This window comes from Podarcis liolepis, assembly GCF_965112155.1.
Source record: "Podarcis liolepis genome assembly, chromosome: 18".
NCBI classification, from domain to species: Eukaryota; Metazoa; Chordata; class Lepidosauria; order Squamata; family Lacertidae; genus Podarcis; species Podarcis liolepis.
In genome coordinates, this window is record NC_139572.1 from 6,207,099 (window position 1) to 6,224,884 (window position 17,786).

At 49.6% G+C, this 17,786-nt stretch overlaps 1 protein-coding gene across 5 annotated transcripts in view; it reads right to left on the minus strand.

The window, feature by feature from the left end:
• SEMA6B (semaphorin 6B) overlaps positions 1-17,786 on the minus strand; it is a 163,247-nt gene that overhangs the window by 79,026 nt on the left and 66,435 nt on the right. Inside the window, exon 1 of one of the 5 annotated variants that reach the window (XM_083483705.1) lies at positions 14,487-14,744. The exons of the other annotated variants lie outside the window; for them this stretch is intronic. The gene's annotated coding sequence lies outside the window, so the exon portion shown is untranslated. Of the gene's footprint in view, positions 1-14,486; positions 14,745-17,786 lie in introns of those variants that run through there. 5 annotated transcript variants of the gene reach the window in all.

Genomic DNA, 17,786 nt, shown 5'->3' on the forward strand with positions numbered 1-17,786 from the left:
CGGGATGCCCTTTCGCCGCGTTGCAATTGCTTTTTAAAGCGCCGTTTTCTTCAATCAAAAGAGACCTTCCGCAGAAGGAGATTTATTTTCCTTGGCTCAGCGGCGATGGCTTCCCTTCGGCTATTTCCCTCCTGCCCCCTGACTTCTCAACTCAGAGGTCTCCCACTTCGAACAGAGCCCCACCACGTTTTCAGGCAATCACCCAGCTCCTTATGTTTCTCCTCCCACCATCGCCTGACAGAACATTGGATTCAGTTTAAAGACCTCACCGGGGAGACATTCTGCAGACTGAGGGCCACGTTTGCTTCTGGGCGAGCTTCCAAGGGCCACATGCCAGCAGTGGGCGGAGTCAGAAATTGCACTCATTTCACACACTAGCAAGGTTATGCTTAAAATTCTACAAGGCAGGCTTAAGCAGTATGTGGACCGAGAACTCCCAGAAGTGCAAGCTGGATTTCGAAGGGGCAGAGGAACCAGAGACCAGAGATATGCAGATGACACAACCTTGATGGCAGAAAGTGAGGAGGAATTAAAGAACGTTTTAATGAAGGTGAAAGAGGAGAGCGCAAAATATGGTCTGAAGCTCAACGTCAAAAAAACTAAGATCATGGCCATTGGTCCCATCACTTCCTGGCAAATAGAAGGGGAAGAAATGGAGGCAGTGAGATATTTTACTTTCTTGGGCTCCATGATCACTGCAGATAGTGACAGCAGCCACGAAATTAAAAGACGCCTCTTCGTGACCCCATGGACCAGAGCACGCCAGGCACTCCTGTCTTCCACTGCCTCCCGCAGTTTGGTCAAACTCATGCTGGTAGCTTCGAGAACACTGTCCAACCATCTTGTCCTCTGTCGTCCCCTTCTCCTTGTGCTCTCCATCTTTCACAACATCAGGGTCTTTTCCAGGGGGTCTTCTCTTCTCATGAGGTGGCCAAAGTCTTGGAGCCTCAGCTTCAGGATCTGTCCTTCCAGTGAGCACTCAGGGCTGATTTCCTTCAGAATGGAAAGGTTTGAGCTTTGGAATTTACGAGAGATGGCTTAATTTTTATCCCGCTTTATTTATTTATTTTTCAAAGAGAGAAACCCAGTGTCCAGCCCTCACGTTTTTGAGCACTGCCAGGAGAACAGGCAAGCTCAAAGAAGCTGGATTGAGAGCGATGTGGTGGTTTGCTGCGAGATGTACTGCGAGCCTCGTTGCCTTGGAGGGGAGGTGAAAATCAGTGTGCCTGGCTGCTAAAGGGAAGTGGAGCCCGGGATCCCGATAGGAATTCGATGCGCATTCAATAAAGAACCGGGCGAGCGGCAGGCCTCCCCCCTCCCCAAACGGCCCCGCAGTTAATTAGCGTCAATAGCAAACAGCATGTCAGTTAATTGATAGCTGGCGTCGGCAGATCTAACCTCAGCAAAGCCTCACAGCTTAACCGGCCTCGAGCAAGTCTGTTTTGCGCCAGGTAGAGACGGGCGCAGTGGGCTAAACTGCCCCGCTCCTGAAAGCAAGCGTTGTCCCAGTCTTTCCTCTTGGTCCCTAACAACAGGCTAAAGGCCTTTTCCCTCTCTCCCTTGCCCCATTTTTAAGGTGAAGACGAGCAACAACAGTGTAAACGTTTTTTTGGAAAGCAGTAAGACCACGGAAAGGGACGCGGGTGGTGCTGTGGTCTAAACCACAGAGCCTAGGACTTGCCGATCAGAAGGTCGGCGGTTCAAATCCCCGCGACAGAGTGAGCTCCCGTTGCTCCGTTACTGCTCCTGCCAACCTAGCAGTTTGAAAGCACGTCAAAGTGCAAGTAGATAAATAGGTACCGCTCCGGCAGGAAGGTAAATGGCGTTTCCATGCGCTGCTCTGGTTCGCCAGAAGCGGCTTAGTCATGCTGGCCACATGACCCGGAAGCTGTATGCCGGCTCCCTCGGCCAATAAAGTGAGATGAGCACCGCAACCCCAGAGTCGGTCACGACTGGACCTAATGGTCAGGGGTCCCTTTACCTTTCCCTTTAAGACCACAGTGAGGAAAAACCTTTGGCCCTCCATCGCCATTGGCGAACATCATCGCTAACCATTGGCCATGCTGGCTAGAGCTGATGGTAAGTCGGCAACATTTGGCAAGTCGCTAGCTAGCTGCCCAATTCACAGAGAATAATTCTACCAGCCAAAACAGTATATATATATACTCTGTTCCAGTATATATACTCTGTATATATACTCTGTATATATATACTCTGTATATATATACAGAGTATATATACTCTGTTCCAGTAACAAGAAGCCGAAAGCACCAGCCTGAAGATGACGAGTGAGACCTCGTCGAAACGTCGCCTAGACACCCCAACTTTTACACGGGAAGACACCCGAGGACACCAAAACCTGCATATATATATATATATATATATATATGAGCCCAGATTTAGGGGACAATTTGTTTTGTTTTTTAAGTTCAGTTTAGGTTTGTGATACATCTGGTCTTTTTTTAAGGCAGTAATAAACAACATTTATATAGACTTTGGGGACACCAACGCATTTCACATAGGCTACCTCAGAAATCCCTTACAAAGCAGCCGTCCCAGGTAGGCTGGGTAATATTATGCCCAGATGGCATTGTTGTTGTTTAGTCGTTTAGTCGTGTCAGACTCATCGTGACCCCCCTGGACCAGAGCACGCCAGGCACTTCTGTCTTCCACTGCCTCCCGCTGATCGCCGAAGAAGGGATGCTTTTGAATTCTGGTGCTGGAGGAGACTCTTGAGAGTCCCATGGACTGCAAGAAGATCCAACCTCTCCATTCTGAAGGAAATCAGCCCTGAGCGCTCACTGGAAGGACAGATCCTGAAGCTGAGGCTCCAAGACTTTGGCCACCTCATGAGAAGAGAAGACTCCCTGGAAAAGACCCTGATGTTGGGAAAGATGGAGGGCACAAGGAGAAGACGGAGGACGAGATGGTGGGACACTGTTCTCGAAGCTACCAGCATGAGTTTGACCAAACCGCGGGAGGCAGTGGAAGACAGGAGGGCCTGGCATGCTCTGGTCAACAACAACAACAACAGGTTGGACACTGCCCGCTTGCCTTCCAAGCCGCACCTGAACTTACCTGCCGCAGGGAGCAACCTCTCCTGCTAGGCCCAGGTGATGGGGGAGCCTAGCCGTCCGTCACCTCCCTCCTGCGCTGGCCGGGAGCATCTCGCCGGCAGCTTCTGAACGGCCTGGGGCCCCAATCCGGCACGGCAAACCCTCCCCTGTCTGCAGACGCCATTCACCCTCCCATCTCTCCCCAGCAAAGGCTGCACCAAAGCTTCCCTTGTCGCCTGTCTCCGCCGCCAGAGCAGCAGTGAATAGAATCCTCTCCCTCTCTCATTTTTTAAAAAAGCAAGCCCTGTGTGTGTCTCTCTTTCTCCCGGCCACCTGATCCCCCCGCTGGGTCGTTCTTCCTTCTCTAGCCAGTTGTTCCTCTGCCGTCCCCCCCCCCAGCCGCCAGAGTTCCTATGTCTCTTCTTCTTTCCTGCACAGACAATAAACAGGCTCACATTACCAGTCGTCCCCCATGCTCCAGCGTTAAAAAGCACCGACCTTTTCCTCCCCTCCCCTTCTCCAGTCCTGAAGTTTCACAGGGCAAACCTGCCCCCCTGCCTGCTTGGGGGGGGGAGGGAAGGGGGGGAACAACCCCGACTTTCGGGCTGCAGGATGGGATTACGCTCACACACAGCTGCAGCAAACAGCCGCTGTCCGGAAGACAGGTGTGAATAGGCTCTCCATCGCTTAAGAAGAGCAGGTGCCATATCTCAGAGGTGCCACTAGGGAACGCCAGCCAGCCAGCCAGCGGGGGCTTGGGGCGACCCCAACCGCCACCCCACCACGCAAATTCAGGTACGGATCAAAGAGGCCCAGGCGGTCGGTTCTCCCACATTGGCTCTGTCGGACAAAACTCAAACGCCGTAGATTCTTAGACGCTTGACTCTCATCTGCTCCAGTCAGTGTAGCTCATGGGAATAAATAGTAATAGTAATACAGTGGTAAATCAGGTTAAGAACTTTATTCGTTCTGGAGGCCCGTTCTTAACCTGAAACTGTTCTTAACCTGAAGCCCCACTTTAGCTAATGGGGCCTCCCGCTGCCGCCGCCACGCAATTTCTGTTCTCATCCTGAAGCAAAGTTCTTAACCCAAGGTACTATTTCTGGGTTAGCGGAGTCTATAACCTGAAGCACCTGTAACCTGAAGCGTCTGTAACCCGAGGTAAAGGTAAAGGAGGACCAGTCGTGACCGACTCTGGGGTTGCAGCGCTCATCTCGCTTTATTGGCCAAGGGAGCCGGCGTACAGCTTCCGGGTCATGTGGTCAGCAGGACTAAGCCGCTTCTGGCGAACCAGAGCAGCGCACGGAAACGCCGTTTACCTTCCCGCTAGAGCGGTACCTATTGATCTACTTGCACTTTGACGTGCTTTCGAACTGTTAGGTTGGCAGGGCCCACTGTAATAAATAAAATAATAATAATAATAATAATAATAATAATAATAATAATAATAATAATAATATAATAATAATAATAATGATTCTATTGTTTATACCCTGCCCATCTGGCTGGGTTGCCCCCAGCTCTTTCCAGGACTAATTCAGGTTTAGTTTTCTCGATGCAAAAACTCCCCATTTTTTTGCATTCAGAAATCGCTTTCTGCCACTGCAGACCCCAGGCGATTATGGGGTTGCGGCGCTCATCTCGCTTTCAGGCCGAGGGAGACGGCGTTTGTCCACAGACAGCCTTCCAGGTCATGTGGCCAGCAGAACTAAACTGCTTCTGGTGCAACGGGACACTGTGATGGATACCAGAACGCACAAAAACACTGTTTACCTTCCCGCTGCAGTGGTACCTATTTATCTACTTGTACTGGCATGCTTTCGAACTGCTAGGTTGGCAGGAGCTGGGACTGAGCAACAGGAGCTCACCCCATAGCGAGGATTCGAACCGCCAACCTTCAGATTGGTAAGCTCTAGAGGCTCAGTGGTTTAGACCACAGCGCCACCCGCGTCCCATAGGTGTATGCAAACCACACCCCAGTACAAGGATCTTTGTACACATGACATGCCTGCAGAACAAATTTCAGAGATGTGCAGATTTCAGTTCCCATATTATTTTGGGATGTCTAAATTAAGCAGGCTTGCATCAAAATGCCAACTCAATCCATTTCACTCCCACCCTCCCTCTTGGGAGACCTCAATCACATCCCACCCAAGGGAATGTTATTTTGAACCAAGAACTGTGTCGGAACTTTCTGGAAGTGGAGAACCTGGAAGACCACGCCACTTCCTATCTGCCTAACAACACATTGGGTCAATTTACAGTGGTGCCTCGCAAGACGAAAAGAATCCGTTCTGTGATTCTCTTCGTCTAGCGGTTTTTTCGTCTTGCGAAGCAAGCCCATTGACGGATTAGCGGATTAGCGCTATTAGCGGCTTTTAGCGGCTTATCGGCTTATCGGATCAGCTGATAAGAGGCTTAGCGGCTTAGAAAAAGGGGGGGAAGGGAAAAAAACCAGCAGGAACTCGCAAGACATTGTCGTCTTGCGAAGCAAGCCCATAGGAGATTCGTTTTGCGAAGCACCTCCAAAACGGAAAACTCTTTCATCTAGCGAGTTTTCCGTCTTGCGAGGCATTCGTCTTGCGGGGCACCACTGTATATTGGATTCTTTCGGGTGGTTCCCTCACACAGGGCATCTAGCCGAGGGGGCACCAAATAACAACAGCAGCAGCAGCAATAGCAACCCATAATATATACGGATACCTTAAAAAGCAACCAAGTGTAATTACTGAGAAAATAAGAATTATTGGGCTGGGCGCAAAATGTTGCCCTTGCTCAGGGAGCCGTGTTAGCAAAGTTCTGCCTCTGCTTCACAGACTGAATCCTTTATGCATTCTTTCGACGGACCAGGACTTGAACCCAGAACCGGCAACAAAGTGCCCACCTTGCTGCTTGCAGCCTTTGTTGGAGGAGGCCCTGGCTCAGGAGCCAGCCGAGAACCAGGAAAGCTAACCCTGCAGTCCTGACTAATCCACCAGGTGCAACTGCCCCTCTACAGATCTGCTCAGCGAATCAATTTCTTGGGTGGAACGGTGGATTTCCTGCTTTGTCAAATGACCCGACTAGATGAAATCTGGAGGTCCTTCCTCGTCTGCTGTTCCTGTTGCTGTTGTTTAGTCGTGTCCGACTCTTTGTGACCTCCTGGACCAGAGCACGCCAGGCACTTCTGTCTTCCACTGCCTCCCGCAGTTTGGTCAAACTCATGCTGGTAGCTTCGAGAACACTGTCCCACCATCTCATCCTCTGTCGTCCCCTTCTCCTTGTGCCCTCCATCTTCCCCAACATCAGGGTCTTTTCCAGGGAGTCTTCTCTTCTCATGAGGTGGCCAAAGTCTTGGAGCCTCAGCTTCAGGATCTGTCCTTCCAGTGAGCACTCAGGGCTGATTTCCTACGGAATGGATCGGTTTGATCTTCTTGCAGTCCATGGGACTCTCAAGAGTCTCCTCCAGCACCAGAATTCAAAAGCATCCATTCTTCAGCGATCAGCCTTCTTTATGGTCCAGCTCTCACTTCCATACATCACTACTTCTGTTCCTAGCTCTACCCTAAACCAGGTCCCAGCCTTGCATCCTGCTTTTTCTGAGAGTAGAGAAGCCGGAAATAACCTTCTAATGAACTTCCAAGGATGTTCTCCAGAACCAATTTCGGTGGGTGGTATGGAAGAAGCGCCAGTTTGAAACACCCATCTCAGCTTTCAGTAGCAGATAATCCATCACCTCTCCTGCTCTCCCTGAAATTCTTTGGTGAAATGACAGCACTCTGTCAATGAGAGCCAACGGCAACAGAAACCTGCCGCTAAAACAAATGTCTACATGCTTTCCCATCCCACCCTTGATGGGTATTGAATTTTGAAACCAGTTCTGGCTTGTCGCAATTACAGAGAATATTCCATATTTGCTGGAAAGGTTTGTGGGAGATGATAAGCTAAATTCTCCAGAGGAGCAAACTCTTATCTAACAAAATGCCTGGTGTAAATGTTTTTCTCTCAAACTGCAATGTATTTTATTTACGGATTTTAATTTTTGTCCTGACTTTGGCTGCTGCACAAATAAATAATATTTGTACATATTGGGCCAAGTTCAGTCCAAATGTGTGCATCCCTATGAATCATGGCATTTCCTTCCAATAATGAGCAAAACTTCTTGCTTATTAACATGATTTTGGAAATAATTCATAGGCTGTTCCCACCAACCCACCTGATGGATTCATGTTGTAATGGACAGCACTTTGGCGTGGTTGCTTTTAAATAAAAATGGAATAAAAATAAAGACACCATGACAAACTGCAGGGCAATAAATGATCTCCGGTCTCAAACGCCCTCTGAAGTAGCAGGATCTTAATTAATTATATTTAAAAACGGAAAAGGAAATTCAAAGGATGCGATTTATATCTCTCTTTTTATTATTAGAGAATACCTATTAAGTTAGAAGGGACGCGGGTGGCGCTGTGGGTTAAACCACGGAGCCAAGGATTTGCCGATCAGAAGGTCGGCGGTTCGAATCCCCGCAACGGGGTGAGCTCCCGTTGCTGGGTCCCTGCTGCTGCCAACCTAGCAGTTTGAAAGCACATTAATGTGCAAGTAGATAAATAGGTACCGCTCCGGCGGGAAGGTAAACGGCGTTTCCGTGCGCTGCTCTGGTTCGCCAGAAGCGGCTTAGTCCTGCTGGCCACATGAACCGGAAGCTGTACGCCGGCTCCCTCGGCCAGTAAAGTGAGACGAGCACCGCAACCCCAGAGTCGGTCACGACTGGACCTAATGGTCAGGGATCCCTTTAGCTTTACCTTTACCTATTAAGTTAGCCAAGCTATCTTATTTACTGTATTTTTTGCTCTATAAGACTCACTTTTTCCCTCCTAAAAAGTAAGGGGAAGTGTGTGTGCGTCTTATGGAGCGAATGCAGGCTGCGCAGCTATCCCAGAAGCCAGAACAGCAAGAGGGATTGCTGCTTTCACTGCACAGCGATCCCTCTTGCTGTTCTGGCTTCTGAGATTCAGAATATTTTTTTTCTTGTTTTCCTCCTCCAAAAACTAGGTGCGTCTTGTGGTCTGGTGCGTCTTATAGAGCGAAAAATACGGTGATTAGAACACAATGCACCCATCCCAAACCACTCCCTCTTGTTCCAATGTTCAGGAGTGTGTCCCTTTGCTTTCGTAGCCATAACAGCACCACATGGCAGACACAAAAGGGGGGGCGTTATCAGGGGGCTCAGGGGAACCCCAAAGGTTTGCAGAAGGACAAGCACACACCCCACAAACAAAACTCGTTACATGATTATCTGTTGGGCATGGAAAAGCAGGAGGGATTGATTACTGCTGCTTCCCACAAAACGTTTTGCGTGTTCAGACCCAATGACCTCCCCCCTAAAGAAACACACATTTGACTCAAATTTTAGTTTTGGTTTTTGGCATAATTTAGGCCACAGCTTTGTTGATTACAGAAAGTGAGGGGTTGCATAGGCTCTGGTTCGACTAGCTCCCTGCACCCTTGCAGGTAGCGCTGACCCAGAGCTCTATCATAGGTCAGCCAAGGGTGAACACCTGAGGCAGGTGGAAAGCCCAGGGACAGACTCTGTTCACTCCCCAGATGTTCCACTGGACTCAGGCACGGGCACAAGCCCCTCTTGGGGTTGACCAAACCAAGTTGAGTCCCTGGATTCCTTTAACGGAATACCCTTCACATAGGGATGGCGAGAGCGTTCTCCCATCCCTATCACCTGAACCAGAGCCTATCCGCAACCTTACAAGCCCTCTGCCTGGTTCCGTGTAGCTTCATTTCTCGCAGGGAGGGAACCGCCAGAAGGCCCTCGGAGCTGGACCTTTGCACCTTTGCAGGACGATGGGGGTGGAGACGCTCCTTCAGGTATACTGGACCGAGGCTGTTTAGGGCTTCCAAGGTCAGCGATGACACTTTGAATTGTGCCCGGAAACGTCCTGGGAGCCAATGTAGGTCTTTCAAGACTGGTGTTACAGTGGTACCTCGGGGTACAGATGCTTCAGGTTACAGAAGTTTCAGGTTACAGACTCCGCTAAACCAGAAATATTACCTCAGGTTAAGAACTTTGCTTCAGGATGAGAACAGAAATCGTGCTCCGGCTGCAGCAGGAGGCCCCATTAGCTAACGTGGTGCTTCAGGTTAAGAACAGTTTCAGGTTAAGAACGGACCCTCGGAATGAATTAAGTACTTAACTCGAGGTACCACTGTTTATGGTCTTGGCGGCCCCTCAGTTGGGATATAAATTAGTCCAACTCCCTGCATTGGGCTGGACAAGATAACTCTTGAGGCCGTTTCTGACGCTACAATTCTACAATTAAATTTAAAAAAACCAGGGCCAAGGCCTGCGACTAAGCCCATTGCTGGAGGACAGGGGGCTCTGGCAACTGCCCAAAGAGGCTGCCCCCCCCCACTTTAAAGCTAAAGGGACCCCTGACCATTAGGTCCAGTCGTGACCGACTCTGGGGTTGCGGCGCTTATCTCACTTTATTGGCCGAGGGAGCCGGCGTACAGCTTCCGGGTCATGTGGCCAGCATGACTAAGCCGCTTCTGGCGAACCAGAGCAGCGCGCACAAACGCCATTTACCTTCCCACTGGAGCGGTACCTATTTATCTACTTGCGCTGGCGTGCTTTCGAACTGCTAGGTTGGCAGGAGCAGGGACCGAGCAACGGGAGCTCACCCTGTCGTGGGGATTCGAACCCCTGACCTTCTGATCGGCAAGTCCTAGGCTCTGTGGTTTAACCCACAGTGCCACCCGCGTCCTGATCTTGTACATAGCTCTCTCAATTTTTGGATTATTAATATAAGATTTAGAACGTAGAATGGTTTGGTATCTACTTGCACTTTATCTACTTGTACTTTGATGTGCTTTCGAACTGCTAGGTGGGCAGGAGCAGGGACCGAGCAACGGGAGTTCACCCCGTCGCTGAGTCCCTCAAACCTTTGGGACAAAAGAGTGAAGAAGAAGCAGTAGCTTTGGAAACAAGAGAGCCTGTCAGGCGTTTGGGAATCCCAATTTGATGCAAAGAGGAGGCAGGTGAGAATTAAGAGGCTTGTAGGATCTCCTGGCTGTGTGGGGGACGGGGGGCGGGCGGGACGCTAATGGGTCAGCTGTCCCTCGCCTGCTGCAAGGATGCCCCCCTCAGGAAAAAAAACCTTGTCCACAACAGGTGAACCGAGAGAACTGATGTCACGCTGTAACCCAAGCCTCGCCTGCAGGCAGCTGCTGGTCTTGCCAAGCCGGCTCCATCGTTCCGGGCAGCCCGCTGGTGATGTCAGGGGAATGTGGCCTCCATTGAGGCTTAGAGTTACCAAGGTCCTATCCTGACGTCCTGGGGAGGAGGGGAGGGTGGTCTGTGTGTGGGTCAGGGCTTCTGCATCTGTGACAGCTAGCAAAGGGGGGTGGGAAGCAGCCCCCACCCTCCCCAACGCCCATTGGGAGCGTTAGAGGGAAAAACCTGCTCCTTTTCCCTTACGGGGTATCCAAGAGCCCGTACAGTGGACGCTCGGGTTGTGGATGTGATCCGTGCAGGATGCACGATTGCAACCCGCAGCGGCGCGCCTGTGCATGCGAGGGTTGCGATTCGGCGCTTCTGCACATGCGTAAAGCGCAATTTAATGTTTCTGCGCATGCACAGCTGCCGAAGCCCGGAAGTAACCCAACGATACGATACGATATCTTTATTGTCATTGTCCCCTACAGAACAATGAAATTGAAAAATCTGCATAAGACATTCCAAAACCCCTAAAAACTCTGAAACCCCATTTTAAAATACAATATACTCCTATAGTAAAGGTAAAGGGACCCCTGACCATTAGGTCCAGTCGTGGACGACTCTGGGGTTGCGGCGCTCATCTCGCTCTATTGGCTGAGGGAGCCGGCGTACAGCTTCCGGGTCATGTGGCCAGCAGAACTAAGCCGCTTCTGGCGAACCAGAGCAGCGCACAGAAACGCCGTTTACCTTCCCGCCGGAGTGGTACCTATTTATCTACTTGCACTTTGAGATGCTTTCAAACTGCTAGGTTGGCAGCAGCAGGGACCGAGCAACGGGAGCTCACCCCATCGTGGGGATTCGAACCGCTGACCTTATGATCGGCAAGTCCTAGGCTCTGTCCGCATCCCATAATATACTCCTATAGAGACTCCTTATACTGCGTTTAAAACCAGAATTGCATTTGGGTAGAAACTGTTTCTTAGGCGGCTAGTCCTAGTCTTTATAACCCTGTCCCTTCTTCTGGGTACTTCCGGGTTTTGGCGGTCTACAACCCGAAAAAACGCAACCTGAAGCGTCTGTAACCCGAGGTATGACTGTATAGTCCTTAAGTGGGTTCCCTATGGGTAGGAGGAAATAACAGAGGCCGACCAGAGTATTTTGAGAAGCAAAGCAGCTAGTAAGCCTGATCTTTATTAAACTGTTGCAACAGGGTCCCCACTCCCCACACAGAAGGGAGGAGGAACTCGGAACAATGGTGTGCAAGCCGTTATGTAGACTTTTGAAATTGCCCACCCTGTAGCCCAAGACCACCCCCCTAAACATCATACATACATCACAGGAGGAGGCGGTCTACAGCAGACGTACATCACAGGAGGCGGTCTACAGCAGAAATCCTGTCTGCCAGGATACCTGATAATGGTCACTGATTGCATTACCTGGGCAGCCTGGCCCTTCTTCTGTGATGGCAAATACCGTATTTTTTGCTCTATAAGACTCAGTTTTTACCTCCTAAAAAGTAAGGGGAAATGTGTGTGCGTCTTATGGAGAGAATGCAGGCCGCGCAGCTATCCCAGAAGCCAGAAACTCCTCCAAAAACTAGGTGCATCTTGTGGTCTGGTGCGTCTTATAGAGCGAAAAATACAGTACTTCAATTCCTGAATCCAGCCTCAATGTCAAACCTGAGGTTGAAGTCTCAAGCAGAACCCCAGGCCCTCTCAGATGGTGCTGAACTCCAGCTGGCACCCCAAAAATGTCCGAAGACTCCCCCCCCCCAGCTCATGGGGTCCCCCGCAAACCCACCAACCTCCCTCAGCTGCCATAGAAACTAAATTGCAGCAATAGCCTAAAACATATCTTTTGTCACGTCGATTAATTCTCACATGTAAAGATCCATCTATAATTTATGTACATGCCTTCGGAATTTATTTCACGTTTTAATTAAATTTCCCCTCCTCGTGATAATATTTTGATCTCCGATCAGAAGGCATGTAATTGGAAGCTGCTGCATAATCCAACAAAATCGGGAGGCAATCGCCACAAAGTGGATTTTGCACAAGGACCCGCAACTAAGGGTTGAATGCAACTAAGCTCTAATCAGAGGAGGCACACTGGAGTAAACGGAGCCTGGTTAGGAACGTTCCACCCCCCCCCCATTTCAATGGGCCTACTCTGAGCAATCGCAGGAATCACAGCTCTTCGTGAACCAGGGCTCAAACAGAAACTGAGGCAGCTGTCACATGCCGGGCAAACTCCTTGTCTGTCTTGCCCAGCCCTGAAGAGTGGCAGAAAAGGACTTCCCCAAGAGTTGGGACTAGTGAGAAAAAGGGAGGGAGAGAGAGAGAGAGAGAGAGAGAGAGAGAGAGAGAGAGAGAGAGAGAGAGATCTCCAAGTTCCCAAGACTGCCCTTTATCATTATTATTACCGTATTTTTTGCTCTATAAGACTCACTTTTCCCCTCCTAAAAAGTAAGGGGAAATGTGTGTGTGTCTTATGGAGCGAATGCAGGCTGTGCAGCTATCCCAGAAGCCAGAACAGTAAGAGGGATTGCTGCTTTCACTGCGCAGCGACCCCTCTTGCTGTTCTGGCTTCTGAGATTCAGAATATTTTTTTTCTTGTTCTCCTCCTCCAAAAACTAGGTGCGTCTTGTGGTCTGGTGCGTCTTATGGAGCGAAAAATACGGCATTATATACAGTTGGATCCCGAACGCCTTGCGAGTCATACGTTTTGGCTCCCGAATGCCGCTAACCTGGAAGCGAGTGTTCCGCTTTGCGAACGTTCTTTGGAACCCGAATGTCCGTCGCGGCTTCTGATTGGCTGCAGGAGCTTCCTGCAGCCAATCGGAAGCCGTGCCTTGGTGTCTGAACGTTTTGGAAGTTGAACGGACTTCTGGAATGGATTCCGTTCGACTTCAGAGGTGCGGCTGTATATTCATAGCAGCGATGAGAGGAGGAATGACCACAGGGTGGAACACAGAGAGAAGAAACATCCTGTCGCATCTGCAGCAGCACAACCGGACGCCTCCATTTGCCCTGGCTGCAACAAAACATGTCTCTCCCATATCGGTCTCTGCAGCCACAGCAGGCCCTGCAACCGTCCAACAGTCTGACTTCACCCCCGAAGGCGCATTCCACCATTTTCTCCCAAGACAGATGGATGGCAATTTCAATGGGCCTACTGTTCTGTTTCCCCACTGGCCGCAAGAAAATGCAACGCGCCTATCAAAGCAGTTGTAGCTGTGGCGAATGCAGCTCAGTTTTCTCACCTGGAGGGGGTCCTGAAATTTAGGGTACAAAGGGGTTTTGTGGTCTTACATGTGTACTGCTTCTTCCGAACAAGTCCCTCTGCTCTAAGCGACATTTCCTGCAGGACTGCCCCTCAGGGCTAAGCATTACGTGCAGAAGAGAAGCATAATTGGTTTTAGGCCTATCTGTTTATTATCATATACCGTACTTTTTGCTCTATAAGACGCACCAGACCACAAGATGCACCTAGTTTTTGGAGGAGGAAAACAAGAAAAAAAATATTCTGAATCTCAGAAGCCAGAACAGCAAGAGGGATCGCTGCGCAGTGAAAGCAGCAATCCCTCTTGCTGTTCTGGCTTCTGGGATAGCTGCGCAGCCTGCATTCGCTCCATAAGATGCACACACATTTCCCCTTACTTTTTAGGAGGGAAAAGGTGAGTCTTATAGAGCAAAAAATACGGTATATATATTTATGTATGTCCAACCCTTTCCCTCAAGGTGGCTTACAGATGAAATTAAGTACGCATTGATAGAATTAAAAATATATACGTATCTAAACGCTATTAAAACCACACAGATGATTGCATTAAAAGCGGCACGGCAGCTGCCCTTTTATTAAAAGCAGTCTGTTGCCAATAGCTTGTTGGAAAGCCTTCACTTGCCAATGGAAAGACAACATGGAGGGAGCCTGTTATAAGAAAAAAAAACCTGCTCCTTTCCCCTTATGGGGTGCCCAAGAGCCCATATAGAGTCCTTTTGTAGGTTCTTTATCAGTAGGGAAAATAACAGAGGCCAACCAGAGAATATTGAGAAGCAAAGCAGCTAGTAAGCCGGATCTTTACTAACTGTTGCAACAGGGTGCTCACAACCACACGCAGGAGGAAGGAGGTACCCCGAACAATGGCGCGCAGGCCCTTATATGGACATTTTGAAATTGCCCACCCTGGAGCCCAAGACCACCCCCCGAAACATCATACATACATCAGAGAAGGGGTGTCTACACAAAACCTGTCGATGGGTTTGTTGTTTAGTCACTTAGTCGTGTCCGACTCTTCGTGATCCCATTAATGGCACAAGGAGAAGGGGACGACAGAGGACGAGATGGTGGGACAGTGTTCTCGAAGCTACCAGCATGAGTTTGACCAAACTGCGGGAGGCAGTGGAAGACAGGAGTGCCTGGCGTGCTCTGGTCCAGGGGGTCACGAAGAGGCGGACACAACTAAACAAACAACAACATCAGTAATCGCATACAGATCCCAAATTAAAACAGTTCAACGCACCATCAGAGATCTACAACCTCTCCTAGACAATGACAGTTCTCTTTCTCAAGCTCTGGGAGAAAGACCTTTCATCGTCTACAGACAGCCACCCAATCTTAAACAACTCCTCACCCACAATAATACAACAACCAGACTTAACATGGACACTGGTACCAGAGCCTGCAATAAACCCAGATGCCAACTTTGCTGCCACATACACCCAGACAACACCATTACTGTCCCCAAGAACATCAAACATACCATCTCAGGACTATTTAATTGCTCGTCTTCTAACATTGTGACTTAGTTGGTCTCTAAGGTGCTACTGGAAGGAATTGTTTTATTTAATATATAAATCATACGTACATAAATCTACAAGGCAAACACATACATTAGTACAGTGGTACCTCGGGTTAAGTACTTAATTCGTTCCGGAGGTCCGTTCTTAACCTGAAACTGTTCTTAACCTGAAGCACCACTTTAGCTCATGGGGCCTCCCGCTGCCGCCGCTGCGCGATTTCTGTTCTCATCCTGAAGCAAAGTTCTTAACCCTGGGTTAGCGGAGTCTGTAACCTGAAGCATCTGTAACCTGAAGCGTATGTAACCCGAGGTACTACTGTATATAAACCACGTGTCTGAAATAGTACAGGAGAGCCGTTTTGACTCTCCCCAATTGACCTCAAATATTTCTCTGCAGTGAGGAAGGAAATAGGGATGTTTCCCTATTGTCTCTTTGCTCAAACCCTGCCTTAAGGGCATATTTGTGCATGAATAGAGAGAGCCTGTGACCTGGACTCAGGAACTAAAGTATTAACCATCACAAAAGAATGGGCAAGCTGTCCAGGTGGAGCAATCAGTGACCATTGTCAGGTATTCTGACAAACAGGATTTCTGTGGAAGACTGTTAGAGACTGCCTCCTTCTGTGATGTATGTATGATGTTTTGAGGGGTGACCTTGAGCTACAGGGTGGTCAGTTTCAAAAGTCTATATAAGGGCTTGCGCACCATTGTTCGGGGTCCATCCTGCCTCTTGTGTGTGGGGACCCTGTTGCACCAGTTTAATAATGATCAGGCTTACTGGCCGCTTTGCTTCTCAATATTCTCTGGCTGGCCTCTGTTATTTTCGCCTTCCAATAGGGGACCTAGTTAAGGACTCTACAGTGGTACCTCTGGATGCAAACAGGATCCGTTCCGGAGCCCTGTTCACATCCTGAGTAGAATGCAACCCGCGACTGCGCGTCTGCGGGTTGTGATTTGCCACTTCTGCGCATGTGCGTGATGTCATTTTGCATGTGCAAGTGGTGAGACCCAGAAATAATGTGTTCCGTTACTTCCGGGTCGCAGCAGAGCGTAACCCGAAAACGCTCAACCTGAAGCATATTTCACCCAAGGTATGACTGTATACTGAGGGATGCGGGTGGCGCTGTGGGTTAAACCACAGAGCCTAGGACTTGCCGATCAGAAGGTCGGCGGTTCAAATCCTTACGAGGCGAGCTCCCGTTGCTCGGTCCCTGCTCCTGCCAACCTAGCAGTTCGAAAACACATCAAAGTGCAAGTAGATAAATAGGTACCGCTCTGGTGGGAAGGTAAACGGCATTTCTGTGTGCTGCTCTGGTTCGCCAGCAGTGCCTTAGTCCTGCTGGCCACATGACCCAGAAGCTGTACGCCGGCTCCCTCGGCCAATAAGCGAGATGAGTGCCGCAACCCCAGAGTTGGCCGCGACTGGACCTAATGGTTAGGATTCCCTTTACCTTTACTATGACTGTACAGTGGTGACCCGCAAGACGAATGCCTCGCAAGACGGAAAGCTCGCTAGACGAAAGAGTTTTCCGTTTTGGAGGTGCTTCGCAAAACGAATTTCCTATGGGCTTGCTTCGCAAGACGACAATGTCTTGCGAGTTCCTGCTGGTTTTTTCCCCTCCCCCCTTTTTCTAAGCCGCTAAGCCGCTTATCAGCTGATCCGATCAGCAGATAAGCCGCTAAAAGCCGCCAATAACGTTAATAGCGCTAATCCGCTAATCCGTCAATGGGCTTGCTTTGCAAGACGAAAAAACCGCTAGACGAAGAAAATCACAGAATGGATTCTTTTCGTCTTGCGAGGCACCACTGTATACAGGCTCTTGGATACCCCATAAGGTGAAAGGAGCAGTATTTTCTTATAACAAACGTGGAAAAGAAGAAAAGATAACTGCAGAAATGTATCAGCTCTCATTTCGGGATTTGCATTATGGGCACAGGAGGGGAGGCCAGAGGCTGCCTGCCCAGGACTGCCCTGCCCCCCTTTCCTAATTGAAGCTGATGCATTTGGAGAAACAGGCCCTTGGGAGAGCGGATGATAGATGGGGCCCTGCGGAACGGGGGGGAAACGCTCCCCTTCCCGGGCTGCCCGCAAGGCAGAGAGATTTAGAGCGCGGCGCGACCGGCAAGCCGATTTGGACGCCAAGAGTGGATTTTAAGAGCCGGTCTCCGCATCTAATGGCGCACGACCTTTCACCCCCCCTCGCCATAGGCCGGCCGGTGGCAGCGACAGTAACTTACAATCCCTGCACCGCAGCCAAATTGGCCCGTGTTTTCGCTCTCTGCTTGAAGCACGCAGCTGCTTCCTCGGAGAGGCGATTATGCTCTGGCTGGCTCCCTTATCGGTTTGGAAGAAGCAGAGATTTTTATCGGTATACTGGCTGAATCCCAAAAGGGCTATATTATACACACAAATACTTATATATATATATTTTATCATCAGAGTTGGGGGGTGGAGGGGACGGAAAAGAAAGCTAAAAGGATAACTCTCTCAAAAGCGTGACATTTCTTTAAAAGGGAAGAAGGTAACATCAGTTCCGGGCACTTGGAGATTTCGGAGAGAAAGTAATGGGTTAGTCTGGAATCCTTTAATGGCGAGTGGATCATGTAAACTCTGGGCTTTGCTGGAAGAGATTATCTAAGCATCAAAAAACACTTGCCTTTTAATGCGAGGAAGGCTGTTTAGAGATATTGGGTGTTTTAGAGGGGATTTCCTTGACAGAAC